A 27,359-nucleotide genomic window follows, 5' to 3' on the forward strand; every position below is an offset into this window, starting at 1 on the left:
TGCCAAAGAACTTTATCTTCACACCTATCCCAGTATACCACACACATTTAATTCCTAATAAATTACAACAAACAATGAAATTTTACAGACATTTGATGTTGCGAATGTAATTCATCAGCAGTCAGTGTTAAGGCCAAGTGTTTCAATTACTGTAAATAGTCTGTAAAAGTAAAGCTTACAAAAATTTTGAAAAGAAAGTCAAACGTTTTGTCTAATGATTTGTCTAAAAGTATGAAATAAAGAATGTTAGGGAAACCTTTGGTGCACCTCATTTTCTGTTCATGATTTCGAGCATCATTCAAAGGCACGTAGAACTTTTCTCTGATCTACTTACTTCTTTTACACAAATCATTTCATAAAATATTCGACTGATTTCTGTCATTTTTTAATTCCAAGTTTTATTCAGAAAGCATGAGCTTTCTGAACGTACTTGATTTGAAGAAAGCCTTTTTGACATTTAAATTCCGCACCTATTTATCTTTTTATGTGCAAAATTGCTAAAAACAGATGAAATTTTTGACACTCCATTTACATAGCTTGGCAGCAGCTTTTCGTGAAATATTTCAATTTTTCTTCAGCTTATTATTTAAGTTTTCGTTAATTACTCTGATTACTTTCAAGCAGATAAATGTTTTGATGCAAAACTAGACCCCATGCTGGTCACTTTGATACCTGTTTCTCTCCCTTTCTTTGGTTATGAAAATTCGGACAAAACCTCATGGTGTAATTTATAGGGAGTGTTGCTTCTGATCTGCTCACGCATTTACAAAAATGTATCTAGTGTTAATCATGTGATAAAATAAACCTTTCTGCGTTCTGTCATTTCAAAAATTCATGGTTTCGATATCTAGAACCTTTTATGAGATACGACGATTTTTACGACCACTTGAATCCCGAAGCGCAGGAAATGTTTGGATGCACCACGAGCGACCCGTCCGCGGATATAACAACCAATATCTCAAGGATGAAAAGAAATATCATTCCAGTCTCAACTTTAAATACAATTTAGATATATTGGTTACATTTCATACGCAATAATGTATGGCCTTAAATGAACTATAAGGAAAGTCTACACAATGTGATTTTATCTCTGCAAATTCTTAAAAATTTCGTGCAGCCACATACTCAATTTCCTGCAGCACGGTAACTAAGACGAATAACGAAAATAAATTCAGACCTTTATCGTTTAAAGATATCAAGCTATAAGATGTGGAAGAATCAAATTTTTTCACCGAATAGTTTTCTTAAAATCGGATGATAAGTATTTCGTAGATGCCGTCGCGTCCGCTTCACTGCTTTGCCGAGAAAACACGTTGCTGTCACACCCTGTCGCGCGTGCTGTAGCGACAAGATTCAAACGCGTTTGAATTCAAACTTTGCCATTTGCAGCCGGAGACAGGCAGCGATACAGATGTCGCTAACGTAGGACACTTCCTTAACTATACCTGTGGTTTTGTTTTGTAGCCTGAAGCTGTCGCGCACTGTCGCTCGCTTCTGTCGCTTACGTAGGACGCGGCTTTAGGTGAGCAGACGAAACGCAAAAAATGCTGCAGTTGTCACCTGACATAGTATTCTAATTACAAACAAGAGTGATGAAAATTCCTAACTTGAACATAGGGTAATTTTTGTGAGCGAGCTGTGTGTGATGCGAAAGCATACAGCAGGGATTTCACTTTACTGTTCGAATACTGAAGCCACTGAAGGTATTAATTACAGTCAGTCGTCTATTAATCTCTTAGCTCCATCCTCATCCTCATCCGAGAAATACATTTCAGTTCTGGAACTGCCATCTGCTACGTTGATAACGAGTCGATCAACAAGAGAATCCACGAAGCCACCCAGGCGCCACATTTTCTCCTCTTCTCTTATGATGTCCTGTTCCACCTGCCAGCGTTCGGAGGTGACATGTGAAAAAGCTGTGTGCGTTAGTTCCAGTACGTCTGGCAGCTTAACGGTCTTGTTATTTCTCAGCCCAAATCCATAACTTGGCCCCAGATCAGTTCTGTTAGGTTCATATTGTGATGGTACAGTGACAAATGTAAAAATGCAGCATTTGTATGGTGTACTAAAAGCTGTGGAAAATGATTGTTTTTCATGTTTCTACGACACATGTCTACATCTGTGGTACAAAACAATGGACACAGTCCAAATGAAGAGTATTTGGTTTTTAATTTTTGGCTTAAAAATTAAATTGTTATGTTTTCTTAATTAAAGCAATCTTTAATCACAGTCTTTCATAAAATCGATAATTTATATTTGAAAGGAAAATTGGAATTTCGCGTGCAATATGTAATTAAAAAGAAGAAGACGTGCATTATTCATAAAAAATGATGAATTTTAGTTACGAGATGTAGGTATTTCAAACTGAACGAGGAAAAAAAAAACTGGCAGAGGCGAGGCTTGAACCAGCGAACCATTAATTGCAATCACGTTATGCAAAATACTATGCTACCGATTCCGCCGCCGGCCGGAGTGGCCGAGCGATTCTAGGCGCTTCAGTCTGGAACCGCGCGACCGCTACGGTCGCAGGTTCGAATCCTGCCTCGGGCATGGATGTGTGTGACGTCCTTAGGTTAGTTAGGTTTAAGTAGTTCTAAGTTCTAGGGGACTGATGACCTCAGATGTTAAGTCCCATAGTGCTCAGAGCCATTTGAACCATTTTAACCGATTCCGCCGGCCGTGTGGCAGAGTCAGTTCAGCTTGGGACGCGACAGCGACCGGACGTGTCGCTACTTCCGCGTAGTCGTAGCGCCGCAAGCCGTGTTTATAGAAATTCTTGGATTGTGACCTGTGATATTCTCAGTGCTTCTTCACTACCGCCGTACACAAGCTTCTTAATTCACTCACAGCGGTCTCGGCCGCTCATATAGTGCAGTTATGGCTCCCAGTGTACCACGTAAGATTACCCTGTGTCTTGCATTTAAGAAATCTTCCAGGAATGTGCAACCGAGTTCTCTAGAAATCCATGACTGGATAGTAGATATCATTGGCATCAAGTCCCAACCAGGTCCACACAGCATACTGTTTCTTTGTGGAGTTTTTAGACCAGATACAACTGGAGAAAATTTTGGTGAATACTGGTGGGAAAGCAGAGTTCTGTAATCGTGATCGGTCGGTGAGTACAGTTTCAATAACTAACGCTGATATTGACTATAAACAAGTGCGAGTGTTCAATTTGCCACCTGAAGTTGAGAATTGTTTTCTTAGAGATGTCCTCGCCAAATACAGTGACTTCCGACAGATTAGAAACGAAAAATAGTCGAGCCGTCACAAACTCCAATGTTATAGTGGGGTTCGCTCAGTTGACATGGCCGTTAAAGTCGATATCCCATCCTTTATAATGGTTTGTGGTTATAAGGCTCGTGTCATTTACGATGGACAAGTAGGCACTTGTTTTATCTGTAACACGAGTGGCCATTTACGAGATGATTGCCCACGACGCGTTGTCGTACTTCGAAATAATTTGCAACAACGACAGAGATTAACACTGGCTGATGTCCTAACTCAAAATCAGGCGCCTTCTGTGATTGACTCCCAACCAAGTGCATCTGTGTCAAGCCGGTGTTGCATTATCTGTCGGAAACAAATGACGTCGTACAAGTGACGGTAGTGGCTCCGGTGACCAGGTCGTAAAAAATCAAACCGATGACGCGGAGTCACGGGCCTCCACACAGGACACCCATATGTCGGATGGCTCAGTTACGACCCGCCACATTCACATTGATACTCCCGACGCAGAAAATGTCAATATGAGTGCAGTCGAGTGTTTACAGCAATCCGTTCCGATGCCGCTTCTCGACTCGCCACAGGTGGTCAACACACAAGAGGCGGCAGTCAGTCATCTGCACATCGTAAACACAGAGGATGATGCGCGCGGTGTAGAGCATAACATAAACACCCGACACCTCGGAACTGCTTCCAAACAACGCGAGGAACCGGAAAGCTGTATACAAACAGCCAGTACGGCTCCAACCAAACATAGTGATGCCGGCCGCGGTGGTCTAGTGGTTCTAGGCGCGCAGTCCGGAACCGCGGGACTGCTACGGTCGCAGGTTCGAATCCTGCCTCGGGCATGGATGTGTGTGTGATATCCTTAGGTTAGTTAGGTTTAAGTAGTTCTAAGTTCTAGGGGACTGATGACCACAGAAGTTAAGTCCCATAGTGCTCAGAGCCATTTGAACCATTTGAACCAAACATAGTGAACCTGCTGAAGCCGCGTCTTAGGACTTGCCGTCACCCGTTCCGAAGACAGGACTTTCACATACTGCTTACAACCATGACTCGCCAACTCCGCAGTCTTCTATGACACTTCGGACGATTGTGCGACGGCAAAATAAAGTTAAACCAAGTGACTCCGTGGCTGGAAGTAAGTCAAAAAGTAAAGTCAGGGCTGGTACAAAACCTGCGGATGTAGGTTCGAAGTCCGACGGTGAGATGGACTGGGCTTCCAACGCTTACCAACACCCACACGTCTCTGACGATCATGAGTCAAGCTTATAAGTCTTTGTCTCTGAAAATCAACAGAGTTAGGACAGATTTAAAATTAGCAATGCTACGGCAGTTTATCTATGAGTCCGAAGCTGATATAGTTCTGTTACAGGAAGTGTCTATCTTAAGTTTTCATGTATCAGGATTTGCAACAATAGTAAACACCCTGGCGGACGGGGATACAGGTACGGCCATTCTATCACGAGACGGAATCCCAGTGAGCAATATAGAAATGTTGGACTCCGGTAGAGGCATAGCTTGCCAAATTTTTGATGTCGCCCTCGTCAATATCTATGCTCCATCTGGAACGACCCTAAAATCAGAAAGAGCTAACTTCTTTAAACATCATCTACTTGTTACGCCGCAACCCAACCCAGCTGATAATTAGTGGTGATTTTAACTGTGTGATCCACAGGAAAGATCAATCGCCAAACTTTAATTACTGTAGGGAACTACATGATCTGGTGCGTCACCTGCAACTGAAGGATGCGTGGTAACTAAAATTTCCTACCCTGGTAAAGTACACGTACCTGACCGCCACCACATGTAGCCGTCTAGACTGTTTGTACATCTGAGAACATTTGCCAACATGTTCTGGACGCCGATGTCATTCCGGCTAGTTTCTCCGACCACTGCGCCCTCTGTGTCACGATAAATTTGGCCAAACAGCATACTAAATGGCATAGGATTCCGTGGAGCCTAAATGTTTCTGTTCTCGCCGATGCCGCGCTACAAGATGTCATCTCCAAGACATGGGCGGGTTGTCTCAAGCAATGCTGTAGATATCCGAGCAAGATAGCCTGGTGGAATACTGTGGTCAAACGGAAAATGCGATTATCCTTAAGAAACTACAGTTCGCAACGGGTGCAAGATGTCAAACGCACGATTGATTTTTACCAGACAGTTCTGCGAGAGTTGTATGCGACTACGTCACCAACCAACACGTAGCTGACGACCATCAAACAAATAAAGGCGAAGCTTATAGGCATAAAGCGAACGCAGCTTGAAAGACTGAAGATCAGATCTAAAGCAAAATCGCTTCAAGAGTACGAACTTGCATAGCTGTATCACCTCATAAAACATCGTGCCAATCGCAAGCGAGCTTTTATGGGAGAGCTGGACACAGATGATGGACTCCATTTGACCCGACAGAGTGATATTATTACTGCAGTTTACCGGTACTTCACGGATCTGTACTCGCAATGCGATACATATGGTGATGACGGCGGCGATATCGTGCGTGCTCTGGCCACCGTAGTCACGCCTGCGGAGAACTCGGCGGTCGTACACGATTTTGCACCAGACGAAGTCCTTGATCTGATTTCTAGTTCGCCATCGAATAAATCCCCTGGCCCTGATGGTTTGCCACGGCAATTTTATGTGCATTTCTGGCCCATAATCGGACACACATTTACAGATGTTCTCAATGAAGAGATGCGAGGGAGTGCCGTGCCGGCCGAAATGAAGGAAGGTCGAATTGTACTGATACCAAAAAGCAAACACCGAAAAAACTTAGATAACTTCCGACCGATTACTTTACTTAAAATTTTGATTACAAAACCTTTGCCAGAGCACTCAACAGCAGATTGTCTCCATTAATGAAGCAAGTGATTCATAACCATCAATCATGCTTCCCTGGTCGCACTATTATGACGCCCCTTTCGGAATACAGAGATGTAATAGCCATAGCGTCAGTCACTAACGTGAATCTCGCATTGCTGTTTATCGACTTTTGCAAAACATTTGATCGCGTCCGCCACGAGTACCTCCTACAGCTACTGCAGCGCTGTGGTTTTGATTAACGGGTTATTAATGTCGTGCAACATTTCGTCACGGGTAGTACAACCAGAGTCAGCGTAAATGGACAGCTTACCCAACCCATCGAGGTCCAACGAGGAGTGCCGCAGGGGAGCCCTCTCTCCATGATGTCATTTGTTTTATGGCTCGAGCCGCTCTTACGCTCTAATCATAACAAACTTGCAGGCCTTTTGATCGCCTTTTGATCCTTCGTGGTTCGTGCTTACGCCGACGACGTCGGAGTATTACTGCGCAACGACGGAGACGTATCAACCCTCAAGACCGCGGTAGACGAGTACTGTCGTGCTTCCGGTGCTAAAATCAACGCCGGTAAATGCACCTTTGTCAACATTCGAGGATTCGACGCAGTTATTATACCTTGGGCGAAGCGTGTCGAAACCCACGCCACTCTGGGGATGATTATCGACAAATGCCGGCTAAAAATGAATGCAAAAAATTGGAAGCAGGTCACCAATAAAATGCAAGGTGCCATCTATGAAAACAACTGGCGGTCCGTTGACATTCTCCAACACATACGATTCCTCAGCAGTTATATATTCAGTAAAGCCTACTATACGGCCCAAATATTTCCAGTCCCCAAGATGCAGGCAAAACACGTGATGAAACTCTCTAACAGATTTATCTGGCAAGGGCATCTGTTCAAAGTGAAATACACCACGCTGACGTCTTCCAGACAGGCCGGCGGACTCAACATGCCGGACATTAACCGAAAGTGTACTGTGTTATATATTAAACGAATCACCCGCTTGTTGGACAAGGAACCTCTCAGCGTAACCAGTTGGCTTTTCCGAACTTTACAACCCACCGACATGCACCCATCCATTGATGTAGGTAAAATGCATTACAAACTACGACATGTCAAGCAGTTTTTTCTTGAAGTAAGCTATATTTATGGACATTATTTCACGTAGGATTTACCGACGACTCACCTATTATTAAAAAGATGGACATCTCCAATAGTCCGGAATCCCATTGAACTTAAATACCCGAATGTTCATTGGAAGGCAGTTTGGGACAACATAAGTTTAACCGTCCACACTGCTGAAGTGGCGTCCACATGGTATAAAGTGGTCAACGATGTTATACCCACTAATGAAAGGTTGCATAGACAGTGACAAATGCGTCCGCTGTGGTCTGGTCGACACCTTACGCCATCGCTTAACTTGTGGCGGCCATCTCATAACTGGAAATGGGTGCAGCAGAGGCTGGGCCTGATTACTCGCAGAAGCCCAGCCAGCCACTGCACCGACATCCTGCTATGGCCGAACACGAAACATTTTCCAGCTACCGAGAACAACACCGTGATTTGGCTGTTAGGACAGTTTGTGACATATATCAACATTCTCAATAGTGAAGATAATCTCATCAGTTTCGTGGCTTATATGAGAACGGCACGTTGGAAGATGGAACGTTACCCAAATTTCAGGACGATGTTTGGTAACATGTTAGACATAATGTTTGAAAAACAAGGCGTAGGGTAATTCTCGACGCCGGTAAGGACACAAATCACGTGCGAGACTATGTAGCGAACACAATACACAACGAATAAGGGGTTACACCTGTTCCTAGGACTGCTCCCGACTTCTCAATGGTGTTATTAACTTCATTTGACGTTTTCCTTAATTTATGTTGCCTGTGCATGTCTTTGTTATTCGTTTGTATGCTCCAAATTACTTTCTGTGAAGATTATGGACGGTTGTGAATCAATGGCCAGAACTGCAATTCTAGTTAAGACACTCATATATATTTTGTAATGCTCTTTAATATGTGTGCGTTTTGGTTTTATGTCTCTGTCTGGACTGAAGATGCTAATGTCATTTTGTTCTGTTTCGTAAGCTTAAGAATGGCACTATATGGCACTATATTGAAATGTGTTCTTCAGTCTATTGTAGGATACAATTCGTGTTGAAACAGTTCAAGTACTTCATTATTTTATTTTTGTGCTTATGCGCTTGTATGATTGTTTTAATAAAGGGGAAAAAGCGGTTCTAGGCGCTTCAGTCTGGAACCGCGCGACCGCTACGGTCGCAGGTTCGAATCCTGCCTCGGGCATGGATGTGTGTGATGTCCTTAGGTTAGATAGGTTTAAGTAGTTCTAAGTTTTAGGGGACTGATGACCTCAGATTTAAGTCCCATAGTGCTCAGAGCCATTTGAACCATTTTTGCTACCGATTCCGCTATACATCGACTGCACAGTTGTCTCTGAACTGTGTGTAATATCCTCCCTCGGGAAACATCAAAGCCGATTATCTCTGTAAATTTATGACAAGCATTAAGAACAACCTATCTCTCGGCACTTTTAACAGTGTTCCACACGCGTGTTTCACTACGGAACAGGAAGCTTCCTCAGCCATTTCCATACTGCTTATTAACAGCGCCACCATCAGAGCACAACGGTGCAGAGGTTGTGACTGTACACAATTTTTGAAACAAAAACTACATAGCTAAAGCGTGATTAAGAAAAACGTTGATGGCTTTTAATATACTTGAATATCTTAAAGTTTCATTTAACGTAACTTAGTAATAATAAACCTAATCCATAAGAAGGACCTACTTCCAAAAGAGTAACAACACAAGTGTAAGTGTGCTACGGCTTCTGACCAAGCATCGCGTTTGTGTTTGTTTACATCAGGTTTATTCTTATGATGAACTGATTATAGTACTGTCTTTAACCGTGTAGGTTTCCGAGGGCAGAGTCAGTTGACCGTGTCATGATGGTAAAAAAAAAGGAGTACTGGAGAAACCAACGTTTTGGGCACGGCTACAGCGGGCTTCTTCTGGGTCCTCTAGTGTATTTTATCTGTGCAGAGTCCATTTAGTGCTCACCGAGCATGACATTACATCACGATTTTAAAAGATAGTTGTTGTGATTGATCTCTTGAGGCGGATGAAGCACGAACTTTATTGTAATAGGTTACTACGCTGGAGGAAGTGGGGATCTATTTTGTCTATTGATTCTTGCACTGTGTGCCACGATTGGTGGCCATCGGCGAATGTGGCGCGGACTCTTGTTTTTGTCCGGCTGGACTCAGGCAGCGCGAAGACAGTTACTCGACGGTTGCGCTCGCGTGGCCTGGTGGACTCGTGAAGGCTGGCAGCCAGGATGGGACAAGCCTGGGTCCATCCTCTCTGCTCACGTAGTAAGGGTGTTCCAATATTCCGAAGAGCTCCTCTGATCTTCCTTTTAATCAAACCTGGCTGCTTTGCAAGCATGCAGGATTCGTTAAATTTTATTTCCTCGCCGCAGTCTTGCTGGTCTTCAGACACTGCAGATTTGCTGTGTTGCCCTAGACTAGACGAATGTCCACATTGTTATTGGGTTGCGTTTTAACATCTGAGGTCATCACTCCCCTAGAACTTAGAACTACTTAAACCTATCTAGCCTAAGGACATCACACACATCCATGCCCGAGGCAGACTGAAGCGCCTAGAACCGCTCGGCCACATCGGCCGGCCGACTTCCTTCCCTGTCCTTCCCTAATCCGATGAGACCGATGACCTCGCTGCCTGGTCTTCTCCCCAAAACAACCCAACCCAACCTTAAAACAGACGTGATACTGTTTACGGCAATGCCAAAGAGGGTAAAACTTCCCTGAGGAACATTATTCTCCAGCTGAAAACGATCCGATAGCACGTCACCAACTGCGCATCTAAAAAGCGCTTACATAGGTAGGATCGTATGAAGATGGGAGGCAGTCAGGAAAGATCCATTGGCGGACCTACTCTAGAATACTGTGTCTCCAAGTAGCGTCGTACACATTACTGATGTCAAAGTATATACCGAGACAGTGACGTTTTTGTAGGAAAGCCTGCTGGGTAGCCGCTTCTGGCAGTGCCTAGTTGTCGACATTGGATCGAAATTTCCCGAATCCAAACTGAGAAAGACTGAGGAGTTGCCTGGTCTCTAACACTGGACAATGGTTAGCCATTCGTGCCAGGGTCTTTCCTTCACAACTCGTTAAGGCGACGCTCTGGTAACCTCTGGGACACGTTCGGTCCTTGTCTTGTTTGAGAAGAGGTATCACAATCGCCTCTCTCCACGCGTTGGGAAAGTAGCCTGTTTGCCACATCAAATTAAAAGATCAGAGGAGGACCTCCTTTGACACTGCTGGCAAATGTCGAAGCGTGCTGTAGCGAAATTACTCGTGACCGGTGTTCAGTATCATGAGTCTTAGACAGTGCCGAATCCAGCTGCCACATGGAGAAAGGGCATTTGTAAGAAACAGAGTTGTTGGATCTGTAGTCCAACTGGCCTCTCTCTATAGTTGGGCGGTAGAGGCAGAATGCTGGATCCCTTTTGGCATTGGCAGCAGTCGTGGCAAAATGCACTGCCGTCTTCTAGGCGTTGTTTGGAGACATCCTTATTTCAGCAGTGTTGCTGTTAATAAACGACTGTGTGTACCGGAAATCTTCCTGATGCCACCGCACCTTACCGTTGTACAACAAGTGGAACGATTGACCGAATCCAGGAAGCTTTTCATGACGTTCTCTTGCTTTCCTTGCTGATGCGACGAGACTTGGCCCTTGCCAGTCGAAAGGCTGCGAGGTTTCGCACCATCAGGCGATGCGTAAACAGTCACAGAGCCGCACGTCAGGTCTGGATTAATAAAGGGTACACATCAGTCCACCAAACAGCAGGCTGTCTCCTAAACGACCTTTGGAGTTCGGGATGGAGACGTCAACGACGTGGTGGATCACTTGCGTGATGTGGTCCAACCAGTCAGGGACGCTGTCGCGGCATTCAGACGTACCCAGCTGGCTGAAAAGCGTCCAGTCAGTTCTGCAGATCATACATCGTGTCCGTGTCATTTCAGGGAGATCTCCATCCAGTATGCGAATCCATAGTGAGACGTAGATTTAAGGTCATCAGTGACTTCCCACTGAACAGAGTCTGCGAGGGCCGGAGAGCAGAAACAGAGGTCGGTGGCTGATGACCCAGAAGCAGCGCAGAAATGAGTGGGCGTGACTATGTTGACGATACACCGCTCATGAGACGTCATGAGGCCCTCCAAAACCCGACCCTGACGGCATGTGGTGGTCGAGCTCCACAATACATGTCGGTCATTGAAGTCTCTCAGTAGAAAAAATACTCGGTGGAGTTATTCTATAGGTATGTTAGAGCCTAAAAACCTGCCGCATTTTGTGGAGATAAATACAGTACGCAAACAGTGATCCTGTGACACCCATGAACTTCAGCTGCGGCAGCTTGCAGGTCAGTAGGCAGGAGGAGAGCAGACGAATGGTGTGCGTCATGGACAAGAGAAATGTTGATTTTATTTACGATCTGAAGTAGAGTCAGTGACTGATGTTGGCAATTTGAACTGCTTTCAGATGATTCATTTTTTCCACTATCTCATCTGATACACACACTACTATAGTTTATAGACCATAATTTGGTTCTCATTTCAAGCTCTGCTGTGAATAAACTAGGATGCAGCAACAAGAAAATGTACTTGCCAGTAAGTCGATTCGCAGTCTCATAGCGATGTGACATTGGTTACAACACAGTGTGGAACAGCAGAAATATCTTTTATTTCAATCCTTATTTAGGATGACTGATACCATTTTCACTGTCACGACTGCTATTCGTTTTTTAACGAGGAATTGTTCTGATATATGGTTCGCAGTTTTTGAGTATTTTACTTATTTAATCTGATCTGATCAGAGCCATCAGGGTTTCACACGTAGAATACCTTTTCTGCATTATTGTTATCTATGAATTATAATATGACAAAGAGTATTAAATGATTTGAGTGTCTATACGGACATGAGTAAGTAAATAATATTGACTACGAACTAATAATGTTAATACTGGCGTTACTTTTACTACAACTGGCACTAATAATGATAATAATAACAATACTGCCCTTGGCCGACATGAAAAGTATTTATAGGTGTACAAAATAGATGTTTTATCACGTAGCGAGTTTTTGGGAAAGGAAATTTAAGCAGACTGCACCATCTAAGAAAAGCGAGAAATGGGGAAGTTGGTTGGTTGGTTGGTTGATTAGGGGGAAGGGATCAAACAATGAAGTCATCGGTCCCATCGGATTACGGAAGGATGGGGAAGGAAGCAGGTCGTACCCTTTCAAAGGAACCATCCCGACATTTGCCTGAAGCGATTTAGGGAAATCAGGGAAATCTGAATCACGATGGCCTGATGCGGGTTTGAACCGTCGTCCTCCCGAATGCGAGACCAGTATGCTAACTACTGTGAAATGGGGAAGATCTTATTGGAAGTAAGGATGCAGAGCGTAGTGGATACTGGGACAATGGTAATCGTTATTGTTGCTTCAGCAGTTATGTCATTAGCTTTCTTCATAAGATGGAGACGTTATTCAATACTCTAATATAATGCGAGAGGTTATTCAAGAATCAGATTCGTGCTATTGAGAAGCACTTAGAGTAAGTGGCTGTATGGTGGACTAGGCCAGAAAGGATTTTGCTTTAATGGAAATGGGAGTTTCTGCCTTGTTGTTCAGACAAGAGTGTTAAGGTCGAGGAGGGATATGAAGGAAAGATCTGATTGATAACATAACCGGGATGACAGACGATATGGAAATCACTGCGCTTGTCTGCGCACAGCCGGTGTAGCTGTGCATATGATGGTGAATATGATCAAACATTCAAACAGCACGGATATAACGAACACAGGCATTCGTAACTAATTCCAGGAGAAGGAACGACCTTGCAGGGAACATCGCTGTAATCAATCATTGAAAGTATCAGCGTTTGTACAAGTTTTTTCACGTCAGGAGGAAATAGCTTTTTATGTTTTTGTAGAGTTTGGGGATGTGAGTTAACGAGCATTTCGCTCTCATTTAAGTATATGGCTGAAAGAGTCAGCCTTCAGGAATTGTGAAACGAACCTCGTCATCCAGGACCGTGTGCCACTGGTTTCGACATTATAGCGCTATTATTCGTAGTGGCAGTTTGTGTTACGAGAAATGAATGGTGTGATCTGATAATAGACTATTAGGTGTTGAAATCAAGCAATCGAAATTATCGTCTACTGCCGGTATGATAGCTCCATTATTACCTGTGAAACATATCTAAACATTCACCGCAGTTGTAGCAGTGGCAGCTGATGTTCTGAAACGGCCAACTTCGTCATACTAGCACACCAAAACCTTGTAATTTCCAAAACACTTCTTTATTTCGCAAAATGAAACCAACTGCAGCGTGTAACATGGTTGGGTAATGTATTATAGCACTTGTAATGAGACTTGAGGTCTTGGTAGCAGGTACGATACCGTCAACCTTTTTGGAAACATGTAACAGCACTCAAATTCAGAGGACACCGAATTCAAATCCTGTATTTATCTGCACACCTTGCTAGTTCCGTTGTTCCTTAAACGATCTGCACGCTCTTCCTCCAATGAAACAAGTACAGTCGTCGTCTTGCACAATCTCTAGTTGCAAGGATAGTGTACTACGAAATACAAGTATGTTCGGGATGCCGAAAACTGAGAGTAACACATCAGTTCAGTTTTTCCCTGCAGAGTACAACTACCCTCATACACATTGTAAATATCGATGGAATTACAGATTCTTTTCTGGTCACTGTTCATCTCCTGGATCACACGTCTTAATGGCTCATCATCGACCTCCTCTTCCTTTCTGGCTTCTGAAGCCGCGGCAACTTCCCCGTGAATGTGCATATGCAATTATCAAGATACCTAACACCTGCTGCAAATCCCTAATAGCTCCAGTAACTCTGATTCTGACTTAGTCCGACCATTTTTCAGCCCTTTCATTGCATATATCAAGTATAGCCCGCTTGAAATTTTTTTTACGTTGACCACGATCAACTGTACTGAACAAATTAACTGCTCTCCACCGATCAGGATGCTTGCCGTTTCTTTCCATTAAGAAGTATCCGAATGAGATTTTCACTCTGCAGCGGAGTGTGCGCTGATGTGAAACTTCCTGGCAGATTAAAACTGTGTGCCCGACCGAGACTCGAACTCGGGACCTTTGCCTTGCCCGCGAAAGGCAAAGGTCCCGAGTTCGAGTCTCGGTTGGGCACACAGTTTTAATCTGCCAGGAAGTTTCATATCAGCGCACACTCCGCTGCAGAGTGAAAATCTCATTCTGGAAACATCCCCCAGGCTGTGGCTAAGCCATGTCTCCGCAATATCCTTTCTTTCAGGAGTGCTAGTTCTGCGAGGTTCGCAGGAGAGCTTCTGTAAAGTTTGGAAGGTAGGAGACGAGGTACTGGCAGAAGTAAAGCTGTGAGTACCGGGTGTGAGTCGTGCTTCGGTAGCTCAGATGGAGAGCACTTGCCCGCGAAAGGCAAAGGTCCCGAGTTCGAGTCTCGGTCGGGCACACAGTTTTAATCTGCCAGGAAGTTTCAAGAAGTATCCGAGCAGTGTCACAGGATTTTCTTTACTTGCATACTTCCTTAGCAGATTCCATGGTAAAACTTTGGGCAAAACTCATTTCCGCGTCCTAGATTTCTGCTACCGGACTCTTGACAATTTAAATTGAGATTTTACCTCTTAATGAGTTGTTTATTACAGCACTTACAATTTTTAAATTCGATCAATAACACTAGTCAACAATGAAAATCTAACTGCGATGAAATAAATGTTAACTATATCGACCACGCTGATAACGAAACCGACAATGAAAAGCTCGAATTAGCTCTCGCTTCCAAGTTAAAGGATGGGGCGCATTTAATTATAATTATACGGTTAGTTCCACATGGAAGTGTACGCCCTAATTTTATATGTAACGTCCGTGGCGACATCTCTGGTAGTGGTCTCGAATCTGTAATCAATGCTTTTTTGCACAATGTATCGATAAACAGTTTGAGAGTTGAATGGCTTGTTTTGTCGGTTGCAGTTTAAAAGGAGTGCAACACATCTAAAGTGTCACGAGGCAGTGTTCCTTATAGATCATCCAATCGGACCAAAGCTTTCATATGGAGCTGCTGCTAAAATTCATAGAAAGTCAAAGACATTCGTTGTGAAATGATATGACATTTAGAAGTTGGAAACATGGATTATTTACCGGAGGGAGGGCTGAAGTGCCAAGCTATAATCGATCATGACGGTGATTGGATTAACTATTAAGTTATTCTGCAATTAGTAACAATATGTATTTTCATGTAAACATATATTTTTAATAGACTCTTCTATTTCGTACAGATAATGGCGTACATTTTCTTGTGGCACTGACTGTATTACATTAGAATTCATTTGCAATTCTGGCCGTTTGGCGGCCTGACCTGGGCTTCTGAGCAAATCGTTACTTTTGCTGGTTGTTTGATTGATTGAGGGGGGTTATGGGACTTAACGGAATGGTCATCAGTCCACGCAAAGAAATGTTAATTTAGAGTTTGCACTGTCGAAACTAACATTGTGGGCTTACGAATTGTTACTACGCTTCAAAAATACGTCACTATTTATGACCACGTGTAAGTCTGTACTGCATTCACTATTAAAAGCAATCGTATCTTGAATTCCAAAGCATAATTGAGACTTGGAGTTCGGTTATTTTATCTAGTACATACACACAAAATAATGCAGTTCTTTCCTGCTTGCAGCATCATCCTGATACTTACAAATATCAACCAAACCAAACAGCGATTGATCAGCTGTAGGCTGAGAGCAGCAGTTAACGTTAGCATAGCCTTCTGAAATAAATCGACGCCAGTCCTGATGGGACAAATTCTTAATATACCTTGGTAATGATAGAAATTACTTTAATGCAAGCTTCTCACGAAAACAAGCTGGGCGCAACGAGATACTCTGACTACATAGTGGAAATTATTGGAAACAATTTGCATTACATTGCGATTTGACCACAAGTGAGCTAACTGAAGCAAGTTAAAAAGGAGACAAGTTTCATTCTAGTGTTATCATTAATGGCAGTTGGTTTCACTAAGAACTTAATTAAACATGAAGGCATTTTGAAATTTTCGTTTCAGAACGTACTTTAGTAATAAAAACGTACTTTAATAATACATTAACTTTTTTCAAAATGACAAAGGAAAATTATTATGAATGTCCTTTGGCGGCACTGAAACATAACTACAAGAATTAAATAATTCAAAATACAGATCATGTGTATTGAAATGACTGTTTCTTCTTACACGCAGTTAATTATTCAGTTACTTGAAGATTCTTGCCATGTAGCAGTTGAGCAGATGCTGTTGGTGATGACGAATTTGTTACGCAATTTCTTCAGGTTTCAAATATACCGGGTTAATAATGCCTCACCATGTGGTAAATCAGAGCCATTGTTCTCGACGTGACTGACGCAATTGTTTAACCACAATATATGTCCGCAAATTCTTAGATCCGCAACTATTACTTTTTGGGAACGACTTACAACATTGTAAACCGTTGGCCAACCATTCTGTTAATAATATACTTACCGTTTTGTCGTACGTAAACGCTTGAGAGCGCCATTAACACGAATTCATTTCCGATAGTTACTCCCACTCAACTGAAAACACTTTTATATACTCCTCGTCATCTTAACTAGTTACGGAAGTTATACTGAATCAATGTTGTTAGTATTTAACAAACAATTTCACTTCTGAATGTGAAATCACGCATCGCGTTGAAACACCTCTGATTACATTAATGGTCTAATAATTTTGCAGCTAAACCATTTTATTTAAATTATCGTGAGCTAATGAATAAGAGCTAACCGATTTGACGGCTGCGGGAGTCGCTTAAATCAGATTTTGACGGCTGAATAATGTTTTATTCCAAGAACAGAGGTTTTGCATTTAATCATGGCCGTAAAGCTTACCACAAAGTAAATGAACTGTTTGTGAAGGCCACAGGATAAAGAAATAACTGCCGGCCGTAGTGGCCGTGCGGTTCTAGGCGCTGCAGTCTGGAACCGCGAGACCGCTACGGTCGCAGATTCGAATCCTGCCTCGGGCATGGATGTGTGTGATGTCCTTAGGTTAGTTAGGTTTAACTAGTTCTAAGTTCTAGGGGACTGATGACCTCAGAAGTTGAGTCCCATAGTGCTCAGAGCCAAAGAAATAACTAAGGGGGCATAGAAAGGTGCAGGGCGTTTATTATAGATCATTTGTTACTTCACAAGAGTCCAACAATATTTTATTTCACAGATAAATCTTATAATGCAGCTGCCTGGGAAATACCACATTTTTTCTGAATTCTCTTCTTTCATCTTACCACCATAAATACAGAGCATTTCTCAAACACACATTAAAAATGGAAACTCTTCAATTCAGACATACAGGTAAACAGAACAAAATAGGTTCAATATACAATGAAGAGCCTAAGAAACTGGTACACCTGCCTAATATCGTATAGGGCCCTCGTGAGCACGAAGAAGTGCCGCAGCACGACGTGGCATAGACTCAAGTAATGTTTAAAGTAGTGTTGGATGGAACTGACACCATGTGTCCTGCAGGGCTGTCCATAAACTCGTAAGAGGATGGGAGGGGGGGGGGGGGGTTGAGATATCTTGCACGTTGCGCCGTGTCTCAGATACTCTCAATAACTGTCTTCTCTGGGGAGTCTGGTGGCCAGCGAAAGTGTTTAAACTCAGAAGAGTGTTCGTGTAGCAATTCTGGACGTGTGGGGTGTCGCATTGTCCTGCTGGAATTGCGTTAGTCCGACGAAATGTACAAGGGACTTGAATGGATGCAGGTAATCAGACAGAAAGGTTACGTACATGTCACTTGTCAGAGTCGTATTTAGATACATCAGGGGTTCCATATCACTCCAACTGCACATGCCCCACACCATTACAGAACCTCCACCAGCTTGAGTAGTCCTCTGCTGACTTGCAGGGTCTATGGATTCATGACGTTGTCTCCATACCCGTACACGTCCATCCGCACGATACAATTTTGAAACGAGACTCGTTGGACCAGGCCACATGTTCCAGTCATCAACAGTCCAATGTCGGTGTCGACGAGCCCAGGCAAGGCGAAAAACGTGGGGTAGCCGCGCGTTCTAGGACCGCCTTGTCAAGGTTCGCGCGGCTCCCCCCGTCGGAGGTTTGAGTTATAACACTCCAGCAGCATTTGCGTAGCTTATGCAATCAGACACCAAATTTGGTTTATTACGTATTATGCCCCAACAGAACAAAGTAGTCCTGTCACGGAAAAGCCACGTATAACACTTCTGTCTGTTACTGCTATACCATAACCTTAAAGTAGGAGGCATGTCGTGAAATATAAGTATCTAGCTAAAACAATTATGGTATAAAGCAACAGAGCAGTGTTACCCTCTGAGAGGAATTTTGTAGTGTTGACCGAGTTGTGCCTAACGGGGATGGCTTATCGGAAATGAAAGTCAGAATTACGTAAATATTTGAACAGTAATAAACAAATTTTTTGCCTATCTGCACTATTTAACGGATAAAGAAAACGGTCGCCAGCCTAATTAGGCAAGAGAAATATTAACGTTCTCGTATAAGAAAGTAAGTGTGAGTAACTTTAACGGACAAACACAACCTATACTTGGCCACACGTGAGTGCAATGAACTCTGACACGTACATATGTTTAGGGTAAGATTGGAGCTAACAGCTAGAGCAGCACAAACTATTTGCAAAAAAGATAACAGATACCGAAACACAATATTACTTTCAGGACTTGTTCAAACTGAATGGTCTTTATAACATTACTATTAACATTCACTGCGGAATCATTAATTGGACATAGATTCAGTATTATTGTTCAAACATTTTCCTAGCTGGCATGAAATTATAAATGTAGTTCACTGCAAAATTATGAACTGGTCACAGGTTAAGTATCTCTCAACTAAATACTATTCTGTTTAGAATGTAAATTGTTTTCATAAACAGTGGTAAAGGATAACCTGTGGATTTTATTACACTATTAATATGCACTTATGCACTTTCAATACCCAAAAGAAACAAGTGCTTAGCAAGCATAAGTGTATAACTTTCTATAAATGCAGTTCACGACTTTTACTACAGTGAGACACAATGTTGACAAATTTGCAAGAAACTGACTCACCTTAAAAAATTTACTACAGGCAACAATGTGATCATTTACTAAGCACAAGTTTATAAGCCTCAGTTTTATGAACTTTTAATCTTTAAAAGAAACTGCAAATTGTCTTTATTACCATAATCTTCTGCTTTCAAGTAAATGATTAAATAGGTGGCTTTGAAACTCCACAAAACTATAAGTTGGGCTATTTCCATCACTGGGAGGCCTTCACAAAACTACGTTTACTACCTCCCACAATTTCATGAAATCCACAGTAAACCTGAATACTCTCTTATTACCAAAGATCAAACAACATCATTTAATGTTTTGAGGCTTTCATTTTTTTTCACAAACTAGGACACTCGGTAATCATAGTTTAAATGGAGAGGAACCTGAGAGGTGTTGTAATAGGGAAAAAATCAAGTTAGGTACATGAATTCAGTTATAAGTTACCTTATATTTGAGCACACTAACACATCCAATTAGCTGATCCTTCACTGTACATTATTATAGTACTCCTTTACAGTGATTGCGCAATGTGGTGGCAACTGCATATTGGTAGGTGAATTTGCAGGCAGAATTGCTGAACTCTGTCCCTTCTTGGTGGCGATGATGGATGTCAATGCCAGAATCGTTCCAGCTATTTATCCATCCATCCGAGGCATTGTAAAGTGGCAGAAAAAACCTCTCACGGAACCAGCACAAAATGCAACTTTCCTTTTCTACTTAGGCCAACCACAATTTGCGCGCGCTACACAGTTCCGTTCCCGAGGGGAACCACAACAACTTTTACATACAGAATAACTAAGAACCCTAAGTGAGGATCAGCAGTTTACATAACAGCAAACAAACATTTTAAATAAAACAGAACATTGGCACATATTAGTATTTCTACAAAAAATTATTCACACAAATTCCAAATATATACAGTAGGTTTTTGTCTCCCTCCAATTTAGACAAAGAATTTAAATGACAGATATACTACATTGCATAGAATCAAATCATGACATGAAAGTTTTAACAAAGAAAGAAGTATACAATTTTATGTTATCGATTCAAACACATTTACAGAAGCTAAACGATGTAACATTAAAAGAAATAAAAGCAAAATAAATCAGTAGAGTATTAGAGTTATGGTGTTACAGAGTTAGTTTAAGTTAGATTGAGTAGTGTGTAAGTCTAGGGATTGATGACCTCAGCTGTTTGGTTCCATAAAACCTTACCACAAATTTCCAAATTCCCGAGTCTTAAAGCTTTGTGTCGTGCAGTCATCAAAAATACACTGTGGGTCTTCGGGTCCGAAAGCCCATATCGATGATGTTCCGTTGAATGGCTTACACGATGGCACTAGTTGATGTCCCAGCATTGAAATCTGCAGCAATTTGAGGAAGGATTGCACTTCTGTTATGTTTAACGATTCTCTTCAGTCGTCGTTGGTCCCGTTCTTGCAGGATCTTTTTCCGGCCACAGCGATGTCGGAGATTTGATGTTTTACCAGATTCCTGTTATTCACTGTACGCTCGTGAAACGGTCGTACGGGAAGTTCCCCACTTCATCGCTACCTCGGAGATGCTGTGTCCCGTCGCCGACTATAACACCACGTTCAAACTCACTTAAATCATGGTAAACTGGCATTGTAGCAGCAGTAACCGATCTAACGACTGTGCCAGAAATGTTGTCTTACATAGGCGTTGCCGACCGCAGCACCATATTCTGCCTGTTTACATATCTATGTACACTCCTGGAAATTGAAATAAGAACACCGTGAATTCATTGTCCCAGGAAGGGGAAACTTTATTGACACATTCCTGGGGTCAGATACATCACATGATCACACTGACAGAACCACAGGCACATAGACACAGGCAACAGAGCATGCACAATGTCGGCACTAGTACAGTGTATATCCACCTTTCACAGCAATGCAGGCTGCTATTCTCCCATGGAGACGATCGTAGAGATGCTGGATGTAGTCCTGTGGAACGGCTTGCCATGCCATTTCCACCTGGCGCCTCAGTTCGACCAGCGTTCGTGCTGGACGCTTCATCCAGTCCCAAACATGCTCAATGGGGGACAGATCCGGAGATCTTGCTGGCCAGGGTAGTTGACTTACACCTTCTAGAGCACGTTGGGTGGCACGGGATACATGCGGACGTGCATTGTCCTGTTGGAACAGCAAGTTCCCTTGCCGGTCTAGGAATGGTAGAACGATGGGTTCGATGACGGTTTGGACGTACCGTGCACTATTCAGTGTCCCCTCGACGATCACCAGTGGTGTACGGCCAGTGTATGAGATCGCTCCCCACACCATGATGCCGGGTGTTGGCCCTGTGTGCCTCGGTCGTATGCAGTCCTGATTGTGGCGCTCACCTGCACGGCGCCAAACACGCATACGACCGTCATTGGCACCAAGGCAGAAGCGACTCTCTTCGCTGAAGACGACACGTCTCCATTCGTCCCTCCATTCACGCCTGTCGCGACACCACTGGAGGCGGGCTGCACGATGTTGGGGCGTGAGCGGAAGACGGCCTAACGGTGTGCGGGACCGTAGCCCAGCTTCATGGAGACGGTTGCGAATGGTCCTCGTCGATACCCCAGGAGCAACAGTGTCCCTAATTTGCTGGGAAGTGGCGGTGCGGTCCCCTACGGCACTGCGTAGGATCCTACGGTCTTGGCGTGCATCCGTGCGTCGGTGCGGTCCGGTCCCAGGTCGACGGGCACGTGCACCTTCCGCCGACCACTGGCGACAACATCGATATACTGTGGAGACCTCACGCCCCACGTGTTGAGCAATTCGGCGGTACGTCCACCCGGCCTCCCGCATGCCCACTATACGCCCTCGCTCAAAGTCCGTCAACTGCACATACGGTTCACGTCCACGCTGTCGCGGCATGCTACCAGTGTTAAAGACTGCGATGGAGCTCCGTATGCCACGGCAAACTGGCTGACACTGACGGCGGCGGTGCACAAATGCTGCGCAGCTAGCGCCATTCGACGGCCAACACCGCGGTTCCTGGTGTGTCCGCTGTGCCGTGCGTGTGATCATTGCTTGTAAAGCCCTCTCGCAGTGTCCGGAGCAAGTATGGTGGGTCTGACACACCGGTGTCAATGTGTTCTTTTTTCCATTTCCAGGAGTGTATTTGAATACGCATGCCTATACCAGTTTCTTTGGGGCTTCAGTGTAAATAACTTAAAAGATAATTTTTTTATAACACTGAAGTTGAGTCACGTAATTCAGAAAATGCAATTGATCAATTAGAGAAGACTGCCTGGCCAAAAACACATTTATTCTGAATTCTCTTACTCCAGCTTACCACCACAAATACAGAGCTTTTTTAAAAAAATACATCAGAAATGGAAGTGTTTCAATTCAAATTTACAGGTAAACAGAACAGAAATAGTTTCAATGTGTATAAATAAAAATAAATTTTTTACAGCACTGGCCAAAGTAGAATCATATAACTCTGAAAACATATTTGCTAAGTCAGGGAAGGCATTTGGATTTATTGAAGATACTGACGCGGAAAAAAATAGTGAAATATCATTTAACAATTGAACATTACATCAGTATTAAAGCTGTTACGTTAAAAACCAAACTTCAGACAGGGAAGCCATGGAAGGGGCATTTACGGCAGGCCAGGTCTGAATATGGTTTAGGACAACGGGCACTGCTGCGAGATAGAAACTCGAGTTATGAGGAATGCCTTAGTGAGCCAGGAGGCTGTAATGTCTCAGAGGTTACGGTGAAACAGGAAGCGGGTCGCCGCCCGTCGCACGTACGAGTACACTGCCGACGCGGACAGGCTACGGCCGACGGACCGGTGGATAACAAATAACACCGCAGAGCAGCACCTCCAAAAGATACGAACAGCTCGGAAGGCTGAGAAAAAACAAGCAAACACATAATTCATGCATAATAATCACAGAACATATGAAAATGCCCGGACCAAGACAAGAAGCTCAATGTGAGCGTGGTCCCAAACTCCAGCCAAACCGTACGTACAACAAGAATTTGACAATAAGAATTGCTAAAAGGATTAATTGGTTACTATGAAATATAACAAGTTAATGTAATAACCTGAAAATAACGCAACTTTGTCCTCTTTCGCCCCCGTGACAATTGGCATGGTAGCCAGTCCCTCGTGGCGGGGCCGCCATGTACCCATTTAGTGGTAGCCCTCTGACAACACAGGGATCGCTCTGCTGATGCCTGAGCTGCAAACTCCCCATGTATGCCAAGGAGTAGATGCCCATCTTCTTAGGGCATCAGGACTCCCAGCAACGGCCATCGCGTCAGGTGGCCTTTGCTGTGGCTGGATGATGCCCGTGGGGAGAGCCCCTGATTGGAGTGGGTGGCACAGGGTGGATGATTCGCAATGAAACGGACCTAGTCATCTTTTGCAGGTGGCTGAGTGGCCCGAGAAAAGAAAGGGAAAGCCGAATTTAATGCTGGGAAATGTGACCCCAATCGTTCCCCTCCCTCACCACACTCTGAGAGGAACATAGAACTATGGAAAAGAGAGAGCCTTATTCGCCAAGGTATTTAGTCTGCAGCAGAACAGATGGGGACTTCTTTCTGGCTACAAAGCTTCTATTTTTTGTCGGACACCTGGACGGCAAGTTTGCAGAAGTGGCTGCGCTGTCGAAAGTGAGAAATGGGTCAGTCCTCATTCATACATCATTCTCAGCCTAGTCCTGGAAATTACTCGCATGTGAGCAGCTGGGTGATATTTCTGTTTCTGTCTACCCCCCTAAAAAGCAACATGGTCCAGGGGATTTTCCATCGCTACTTTCACTTGCAGTCTGACGACAAGCTCCGCGCCAATAGGGTGGCTACCAGTGCCTTCATCTTGTCCTTTGTGGGTGATTCATTGCCTGAAAAGGTGATGCTATACCGATGTGTCGTAATACCGTACGTCCCTCCTCCCTATGCGATGCTTTAAATGCTAGAAATTCAGTTTGGACGCATTGTTCCTGCTGCAGTTCCAGCGTCACTTGTCGAGACCGCAGACGTCCACTGCATCCAAATACTCCATGTCCTCCTCCTCCCACCTCTGTTCACTCCCCCTACTCGCCAGACTGCACAGTACTCCAAAAGGAGCGAAAAATTATGGAGTACAAAACCCCAGACTGGCTGACTTACCAAGAGGCTAAACGGAAATTTGAATGGTTGAACCCCATTCACTTGACACCTACATATGCTGCAGCCATGTTGACATCACCTTCACTAGCGACGCTAGCTTCCTCCCCTGTACCTCATACAGTGGGCCATCAGGGTTGCCCTATTGCATCCTTCCCCTTGGTTGCTGGGCCACTTTTTTTTCCATTGCTCCCAAATCTTCTGCTTTGGCGGCAACGCCCCCCCAGACTCCAGGGACGTCGGACCCTATACCACAGCTGGAGAAGCAATAGCCTCCTCTGGCTCTTCTCATATAGAGGGTTTCCCTCAGGTCTCTCCCTTATAAGGACTCCAACAATGCAAAAGTGCTGAAGGAGTCACAAGCTGCTGGACAAAGGGCTTCACAATCTTCCTCCATGCCTAAAGCCACTTTGGAGAAGTCCTAGTAGCAAGCTCCTAAGGAGAAGTGCTAGAGCAAACAGAAGTCTGTTAAGAAAAAGGACACTCAGGTGGCTCCAACACCCAGCACTCCCTAACAGAACCGCATCTGAGGATGAGGAGGAGATTCTAGCATCCCCTGGGACCTAGATCTTGCTGACTCTTCAAACGCAATGGTCCTTGATACAAGCACTCAACTGGTGGCAGCAGGTGATCCTAAGGCATAACTGCCTTCTTGGTAATTCATGCCTTCCCAGGCGACTGACAGCGTCATCCTCCAGTGGAACCGGCGGTTTTTTTCTCCCATTTGGCTGAGTTACGACAAATTTTAAGTATTACACCTGCTCTTTGCACTGCCCTTCAGGAAACCTGGTTTCCCGTGATGTGTACCCCCGCCGTTGATGGCTGTCAGGGATACTACGAAAACCGTACGGAATGTGCCAGATGTCCTTTGTCTGTACGGAGCCTGTGCCCTTTCATACATCTTTAGTAGCTGTGGCAGTCAGGGTGAGGACAACATAGGAAAATACCATCTGTAACATTTACCTTCCTCCAGATGGTGACGTTCCACACCATGTATTGCTGCACTAATTCCCCAACTCCCCCCCCCCCCCACCCACCTTTCCTACTTCTGGGTGATTTTAACGCCCATTCCCCTTTGTGGGGTGGAAACAAGGTTACTGGGTGTGGTAAAGATGTTGAGGATCTACTAACTCAACTCAACCTTTGCCTCTTCAATACATGTGCCTCCACTCATTTGGCTTGCAATGGCGGCTCTCCAAACGAGCCCAGTTAGCAACCTCCATGTAGAAGCTGGCGTTCCTCCATTGTAGATTAGGCAACAGCTTGCGAGTTATACCACCCACATTCATAGTTCACCTCATGATCCAAATTACTGTCTCCTTTTCCCTAACATGGCGATCCATCTCTTGCAACGTTGATTCCAATTGCAGTCCATGTCCAGTCACTTCTTATTGCACTCGACACATTCCATTCCCTCTACTAGCTTTCTTGTGGGTCCACTCACATACACCTCCATGGTCCATTAGGTCATGTCTCAGCCAAAGCTTCGTCTGGACCTATCACAAGGCTCAACGAGCTCAGTTCCCCCTAAGGCGCTCTGCTGGAAATTTTTCTCTATTCTCGGCGAGTTCCAGGGCTCAGAAATAGTCTACACTGATAGCCTGATGATCTTTGGTCATGTTCATGTTGGTTTCGCTTAAGCTCACATTGGCCCTACTGAAGAGCGCTCTTTGTTGTATGGCTGCAATGTTTTCATTGCGGAGTTGGTAGCTATCTCTTGCGCTCATGAGCATGTCTGTTTCTGCGCAGGTGGGTTCTTCATCATCTTTAGTGACTCCTTAAGCAGTCTAGAATCTCTCGACCAGTGCTTCCCTCGCCAGACCAGGAGTCTCTTTGTGCCCTTGGAAACAGTGGACATTCAGTAACCTTCATTGGGAGCTCAGGACTCGTTGGGATCCAAGCCAATGATCTTGCTGCCAGCCTGAACAAACAGGCTACCGGTAAACCAACACCGGAGGTCAGCCTACCGGAGACTGATCTCCGATAAGTCTTCTACTGTAAGATTTCTGCGACCTGAGATACTGAATGGCGCATCCTCAGTACACCAAATAAACTACGTGTTATCAAGGAGACAAGGAATGTGCGGTCATCTATGAGAGCCACTTGCAAGGACTCCTTTGGTCTTTGCTGGCTCTGCATTGGCAATACTTGGCTAACTCATGGTCACCTCTTCCATTGCGAGGATCTGCCGTGGTGTCGCTGTGGTTTCCACGTGACTATCGTCTACATCTTGTTCGAGTGCCCAATTTTAGTCGCTCTGCGTCGGATTTTTAACCTTCCCACTGTACTGATAATGGTGTTGGGAGTCAATGTCTAGGTGGCTGATGTTGTTTTACGTTTTATTCTTGAGGGTTTTTCTTATCACCCAATCTAAGGGTGGGCATCTGGCCTTCTCTCCCAAGTCTCCATCCTCCCTCCATTTTAACTCTTCCTCGCTCTTTCTTTGCTATTTGTTTGCCTTGGTGTTCGTCTTTTCCCTGTCTGTGTTCCTCTAGCGTTTTATTTTAGGTTGTAGATTTTAATGTGTTGCAGAGTGGCTGGCTCATCCTTTTTCTTAATTTTGCGATCAGCCAGCCCAGAGCATCTGCTACATTATTTTAATACCTTCCACAACTTTTCCTTTTAGTGCACTTTTTCCCCTTTTGTTGGCTTTTTTCTTTTTTGTCTTTCAGTGTGGTTCGAAATTAGTTTTACGCCTTTTGTTTTCCCCGACTTCTTTTTGGACTGTTTTCAAACCGAGACCTGTTTAAATGTGGAAAAAGGGAGTGATGACCCCAAGTTTGGTCCCTTTATTCCCCAAATCAACCAACAAACTAACCAATCAAAATGAACAGCACTCCAACACCCACATCAGCAACTGTGCCATCTTAATGCTGGATAAATCGGCTGCGTCGACGTTAGGCCCAAGTATTGCCCAGCACAACTCTAGCGACGACCGGCCGCTTAGAAAACTGCGC

The sequence above is a fragment of the Schistocerca cancellata genome, chromosome 1 (genome assembly GCF_023864275.1).
Source record: "Schistocerca cancellata isolate TAMUIC-IGC-003103 chromosome 1, iqSchCanc2.1, whole genome shotgun sequence".
In the NCBI taxonomy this organism is placed as follows: Eukaryota; Metazoa; Arthropoda; class Insecta; order Orthoptera; family Acrididae; genus Schistocerca; species Schistocerca cancellata.